Source organism: Pseudomyrmex gracilis, unplaced genomic scaffold (genome assembly GCF_002006095.1).
Source record: "Pseudomyrmex gracilis isolate BER0280 unplaced genomic scaffold, ASM200609v1 scaffold_0, whole genome shotgun sequence".
NCBI lineage: Eukaryota > Metazoa > Arthropoda > Insecta > Hymenoptera > Formicidae > Pseudomyrmex > Pseudomyrmex gracilis.
Window position 1 is genome coordinate 2,202,516 of NW_018020584.1, and position 6,089 is coordinate 2,208,604.

Consider the following 6,089-nt stretch of genomic DNA (forward strand, 5'->3'; position numbering starts at 1 on the left):
AAATTTTATCCTTGCAATTGAACCTACTTTACTATCGTAACTCCTATATATAGTAGAATGAGAGGTTCATCAGAGAGTCAAAATTTCGACTCGGGCAATCGCCTGTCGAAACTCAATTCGTCGCAGCGTCATGCGAAAAGCGCAACACGCGTTTGTTTTTTTGTTCGTTTTAAACCAATTAAGTGAGGTCGTTTGAAGAATTTTCACGCAACGACGGATTCTGTATCGCTTGTTATTGCCGCGCGTTTTTCAAAGAGAAAATTATTGATATCATTCATTACATTTTATTATTACGCGTCGACACTGACTCGTCGTCGTTCTTCGAAGAAAACGAAGTGGCGCGTAAAATAAGATTTGTTACTTGATCATCGATTAATTGCGGCAGTCCAACCGGAACCGATTGACCGAATCAGCCCGGTTTAGCGAATCGTGGTAATGAGCGAAATTAAGCGTGCAAGGGCGCGAAGTGACGTTTATATTGCCTATCGCGATAACCGTCCCTATTAATAACGTTCGCTATATCGCGCGTTTTTCGCGATAATAATAGCGATCATATTAATAGCGTTATATTGACGTTGCGGCACAAGCACACGTAATATTATGTCACAATGTAAAAAAAAAAAAAAAAACAAAAAATAGAACTCTTTTCAATCCGAAAACATGCGCTCGAGTTGCGCACGCGCGCGCGCGCGATTTCCGCAATTTATAATCGCGTGTGAGAAAACAATGGCAAAACACTTTTGCGTTAAATTATGGGACACGGCCGCAACCCGAATAGCTCCGGACTACTAAAAATACATTTCGCGTCATATGGTTTATCGTTCAACGTCCGGTTTAACGAACGGTTTTGTTGCCGCGATGCGAACAAAAGCCGCATTTAGTAGTACAGAAATATCGCGCTCGTGCGCGCGCGCGACATACGTATCTACGGTACGGTATCCGCGCACGCATCGCGCGTAGATTCCGGCGCGCCGCAAAATTTCGCTGCTCTATTCTTCGCGCGGATGAAACATATAATGAATTGCCGCTCCCCGTTTTCTCATTGTTTGTACGAAATATATTCAGGCGGAATTAAATTCATCGAGTCGGCGCGCGAAATACATCGCGTATAATAAGCCACATATATTCGAATAAAAAAAAAAAATGATATCAAACGCAATTACACACGGAATCGCATTTCCGCGATTTTCCCTTTTTTTTGTTCAATATAAATCGCCATTTTGTCGAGATGATGAAATACAGATTTCCGTAACAAAGAGGAAATACATATAATGTTTATTGTTATTCACCGAATAAAGAATGAATCTAAAAGAGATGCGCTTTTAATTTATTATTGTCCGATGTGTGAATGTGGATATATGAAAAAGAACTTACAGATATATACATATAATATTAATTCTCTATTTCTTCCTCACATCACGAGTTTTATCTTCTTAAATTCTGAAGGAGATCGCGATGACACAGTTTTACGTATTGCTCTGAGATAAGCGTCGGAAAATACGGAAGAAAAAAATTGAAAAGAAATGTTTCTTTAGTGTGCTGAACGAACGGTCTATACAACCAGTGTGTGTGTGTGTGTGTGTGTGTGTGAAACGATGAAATCCTCCCTGATTCTTTAACCGTATTCAACGTTCAGACTGACCGAACCGCTTTTACCGTCGATATACGTACCGACCTTTCGTTGCTTCGCTAAATTGCCAGTAAATTTTGATTAGACGAATTAACATGATTGGGTTTATCGATGAATAATTAATGAACCGCGGATCTACGTCAGCAATGAGTTATTTAACGAACATCATATACGCCCCGAACGTTTTGTCACGAATAACAGATTTAATAAGTTTAGAGAAAACAAGCAGAATCTGCGCTAATACGAGGAAAATCATCATCGTGAAAGAGGAAAAAGCAATCACCACACTGGCATAAATCGCACAAATTTGTGCAAATGATTTGTTTATGTAAATTGTCACGAAGAGATACCGTTGATACGCATTTGCGCATTCGTAACTTAGAATTATTCCGTTCCGTGGCGCGACGGCATACAAATTAGTAACTTACATATGTATTTCGTGCGGTTTTCCGCGCGCTAATAAAAGCGCCGCATTTACAGAAATAACCCGAGTCGAAATTTTGACTCTCTGATGAACCTCTCATTCTACTATATATAGGAGTTACGATAGTAAAGTAGGTTCAATTGCAAGGATAAAATTTGCTCCTACTTTCAACCTAAAAGTGTCACAAATTTCCATTTTCTCCAAGTTAGGTTTAAAGTAGGTTCTATTTTTGCCGCGTTCGTTATGCGCATTCTATGTATAGATCCTCGCCGCCTTTCATCTCGAACTTGTATGTTGATTCCGGCGTCTCTTACAAATAAACACACATTCGCGAAATAAACCCGAATATGCGCGCTGATTAACATCATTGCTGAATATTTTTCATGCCGTTCGCTCGCTTTTCGAGATGTATATTATTCGAATATCGATGGATGTGCTGCATTATAAAGGAAAATTATATATCGAACGAAGTGCTGATACACACACGTCGACATCATCAGCTCCCCGACGACTCATCAGTCACTCGACTACTGCAGATCTAATAATAATGCGATTTCCGGCCGAGAGAGATCCGATTGTTTCTTTCCGATTGCGTCAGATACATCGCGACTCTTATCGCGGTTGTTCGCTCGATTAAACTGAATAAGAAGAATTAACAATCAGCGCGCGCGTGTCTGTTAGCACCGTTTGCCGTCGTTGTTTCATCTGAACTTCGCGCAAGATGCCAGACCGACGCACCGGCTACGACCAATCAGATCGACACACCGTCGGGACGCGTCGATGACGTACATACGTCATCGTAACATCACACGAAACACACTCGGCAAATTAATACTCCCGACTCTTATTTCTTTTTTTCCCCGTAGCGATGACACAATCGCACACAAATGTCATTTGAAAATTCCTGCCGCGTATACACCGACGTCTTGTGACGAATATAATTAATTAATCAGAATTTGTCTCGACCGAATATAATCACGGAATGTATATTATATCGAGCGTTACCGGGAATTTTGTCGATGACGAGCTTGCGCATAGTCGAGGAAAATATTTTTACAATCTCGCGAGATATGCACGTGTGTAAAAAAATATATATACATGTGTAGCGAATATAAAATATATATGTATATGTAAAATATCTCGAACATATCGTTCTATTATGCAATTTGTTATGTCACGTATTTTAATATCCGCGCTGATATGATTATTGTATTTACGCACGCGGCCACAGTTTATCATCTCGGATTATTACAATTTTACTCTGGATGATGATATTGTGAACATCATGTACATATATACGTGCATCAACATATCGTATCGTACGCGCACGTAATACGCGCTAAACATTTTTAGCGAGTATTAGAGTGAACGAAGAAGCATAAAGTTAAGTGATTTTCAGAGAGAGAGAGAGAGAGAGAGAGAAAACGCAGGCGCAAACACTCTGTGAATGAAATTGTCAACGGAGAAGGTTTAGAGATGAGACACACGTGCTTCTCCCACGTATCTACGCTGTGCGTTGCGCGCACAAGTGATTCCTGTTATCATGCAAAAACAGGAAAGTGCAGGGCGAACACGGAGAGGCGGACGGAAATAATGTGTAGGAGTTCAACTCGCGATAAACGCGGTACAAGAATAGACTCTCTATCAGATACATCGACAGAGTGCGTCAAGCGCTTACTCTGTGTATAGCTCTCGTCGCGTTTTTTCCCATAAAGCGAAACGATAAATTGCATTTCCCGGAGAAACGGAGATAGTTTTCGCATCGATATCACGCGTCACAAGACCGCGCGCTGAAAGGTGAAGGTAACGAATTTAGTCGGTTTTCCCAACCGACGTCTCTTCGCATGCGGAAAATTCGATCTCAATTACGTAACGTCACTCAAGAAGAAAGTGGAAGGGATAGAGAAGAATGAGGAGATAAAAGCAGGAAGAGAAAATAGCTCCGGGGATTTCCGCCGCTCGCGATCGTTGCGTTTCGATTCATCGAAACCGAGCGCTGCGACTGATATTAAAATCACCGAATCGAAATGTATCGGTTCTTTTCATTTTCTTTCCTCGCTTGACGATGCAGATTGCGTTTCGTGACACAATGCGAAAGCGCTGCGAAGGAAAAGACGCCGTAATCGCCGTCGTTTGGCAATGACCGGTTCTTCGCGGGCTGCTTTGTGTCGTTACGTATATTCGTATTCCCTCCGCGCCGGACCATCAATAACGAGAAATCGAAGTACGCGACAGTGAGGATATCGAGGAAACCCTCCGAAAAAAAAAAAACGATGCACGCCGCCTAAAAACGGTTTTCGATATTTTCGGCTGACGCGAATTTCTCATTCGCGTGAAAAAAAAAAAAAAAAAGAAAACGGTTTGCGTACGAGGGGAAACGTTACTACTTCTCGTAGGAAAAATACTAAATGACGGATCAATTTACCGATCGTCTCCTGGCACACATATTCCAGCAATAAATATTTATATATATTAATACGCGACGCGCGAGGCCAAGGAATATGATGATTGTAATTCGTTCAGAGACTCTTCGTGACGAGGAGATGAAAGACGATCATTGTTAAATTATCTTCGCACAGCGCTCACCAACTCTCCAATTACACGAATTCTCCTCGTTTCTCAAAGGAGTTACTGTGAATCGCGATGATGAAGTGTGAATACTTCGTGGGTTTACATAACAAACTGACGATAAATGAATCCTCAGCACGAAAAGCGACCGAGCGGATCAAATGAGGTAAGGAGAGAGAAAAAGAGATATATATATATATATATATTTAAGTAGATACGGTCGCTCGCTCGCGCGACAACCAAGCGAAGAAACCAATGTTCTGGCGAAATTTTCAACACAACCTCGCCTGTCACTTCCAAAATAAACAGGTTCAAGCTCGGTTAAAGCAGTCCTTGAAAAGTCCTATCGCAGTTCGTTGTCGGCCGCGAAGGAGTTTTTTTACGTAACCGAAAGCTTACGACACACAAGACGAGCGATCTCTTATCTTCTCTTACCCGCGTAATTTTCTGATTACGCACGCTCTTTATCTCAACTCAATTTGCGGTTCGCAAGTACGATAATCCTGTTGTTGAGAGACGAAACGCGACAACACACAGGATTTCCTCTCCGGCGATCTCGCGGTCGCCACAAATCGTATTATCGTGCGCGAAATTATCATTCGCAGCAACTAGTAATCTGGATAATGATACATACAATGCACACACAGGTGGAAGCCTCGCCGCCACCACGCCTACGCGCGGTAACGTAACAAGCGCGCGACAATAAAGCGGGAACTTAAACCCCGATAATAGAGCGGAAGTATAGAATTCCCCGACGTTAATCGTTGAACAAGCCTATCCCGTCAGTTTTATTGCAAGTAATTGCAAACTTCTCGCTGCGAGAAAACTATTTATTTTTATCTCAGAGAAAAATAATTGTTCGATTATGTTCTTCTTCCTCGTTTTTTTTTTTTCAAATTTAAATCACAGTTGTGCGCGAGTTTAAACTCGCGCGTGTCTTATTTGTTTGATATGTGTAAAGTTGAATGTTTTCTACCTACGCGGTAGTTTGAGAAACTTCGACGGATTTAAAAAAAAAAAAAAAATTCTCGTCAATTATTTTATTCTCTTGCTTTTCACTTCTTTCTGCAAACGAGATTTATCAAACGTATGCGAGATTGCGAAGTGTGTTTGCGATATATTTTCAAACTTTTTCAATTTCAATTCAGAACTATAATTTTTTCCCCGCAAAACCTGAATAATTGTTTTCTTCCGCGAGAAGTAAAAAAAAAAAAATAAAAAAAAATAAAAAAAAAATAAACTCTGAGTTGTCTAAGTGATTTATACTTCTCGTTCCGCTTTCTCTTCCGCGAAGGAAACACAATCGGACTTCTCTTGTGTGTGCGCGCGACATCTTCAATGATGGGAATAAAAATGTTGAGTTTTTTTATTTGTAACATAAAACTGTCCAAGCGAACACAGGAGTAAGAGTAATCTTCCTATTCGCTGGTCGGCGAATAAAGAACGCATTTGAGTCAGCGTGCGATT

At 40.9% G+C, this 6,089-nt stretch overlaps 1 protein-coding gene across 1 annotated transcript in view; it reads right to left on the minus strand.

Moving 5' to 3' along the window:
- LOC109856911 (C-Maf-inducing protein-like) overlaps positions 1 to 6,089 on the minus strand; it is a 41,433-nt gene that overhangs the window by 33,754 nt on the left and 1,590 nt on the right. The gene's annotated exons all lie outside the window — the stretch shown is intronic.